The sequence below is a fragment of the Triticum dicoccoides genome, chromosome 7B (assembly GCF_002162155.2).
Source record: "Triticum dicoccoides isolate Atlit2015 ecotype Zavitan chromosome 7B, WEW_v2.0, whole genome shotgun sequence".
Lineage (NCBI taxonomy): Eukaryota > Viridiplantae > Streptophyta > Magnoliopsida > Poales > Poaceae > Triticum > Triticum dicoccoides.
The window spans coordinates 669,624,931-669,626,109 of record NC_041393.1 but is presented as its reverse complement, the minus strand read 5'-3'; positions in this window follow the sequence as shown (position 1 = coordinate 669,626,109).

Below are 1,179 nucleotides of genomic sequence, written 5' to 3'. Positions count from 1 at the left end.
TGGCACGAAATACAATGGGGACCAATAAACCAGGACAGAGGTAGTATTGTTCACTTGTGCTCCCCGCCCCTCCATTCATTGAACAACCCCACGGGTGAATAAACATACAGTAAGTACTGTATTTATATAGAACAAACAAGCTCGAACTATTTTCGCGTAGTTAAAAGTTGAGGGCGGGGCTTTTCCCGGGCTGTACGCCCGACAGTTTTCGGGTAGGCGGTTTGACAGAGAGGCAAGGAGGGTGAGCAAGTGGGGCTGTGCGATTTGACGGCGCGTTACTACTGGAAAGACTTGTGATATGACCACTCACTATAGTCATGAATTACTGGCGCTCCGACCGGGGTGATGCCCCCCTTCCGTTCCGTGCTCTAATATGGTGCATGACACATCGACCCGGATGCTGGCTCTCCCACATGTCAGAGTAGTAAGAAGGAGCAAAGAATGATGCAGTATATACTAGTACTATACTAGTACTACTCAGGTCAGAGGAGTGCGAACCACGGTAGCCAAGTGAACCAGCAGTAGAAAACAATAATGTGGTGATATGGCCATAAAAAACAATGTGCTACGGTCCACACTGTAGCATCTACAGTAACACTCCTCTTTGTTTGGATCCCTGAGTTAGAGCTAGTTTGGGTTGAAATAGCCTCAAATTATCGAAACAAGAGGGGTTAGTTTCAGCTAGTTTTCTCTAACCCCGCTAAAAAAACTAGCCCGGTGGAGAGGTTCTAATTGGGTTAGATATCCTGGACCCACTAAAAGAGAACTAAAAAAATCTCACCTGCCCGCACCAGATCGCTCCCCTAAAAAAATCTCACCTGCCCGCACCAGATCGCTCCCCCCTCTCGCACGACTCCTCTCTGTTCCCCATAGGGCCGCCCGCCCAAGCGCCGCTCGCCCTCTCTCTCCTCCGGCCGCCCTCTCCTTCCGGCCTCCGCCGCCCTACTTCAGCCGCCCTCTCCCTCCGACCTTCGAAGGTCGCCCCGCTCCCCCTTCACCAGTCTTTTTCTCCCTCTATCGTGCGCGGCGGCGGCGCATCTACCAGGGAGGTCGCGAGAGGGGTGAGTTTGTTCGTTCCTTCTCTGTCTCACGGCCATATCATTGATCTTGCTTTCTCTAGCGCTAATTCTGATTTGGAAAAGTAGATCCTGATCAAACTTGCTATAGATTTGTGGTGCA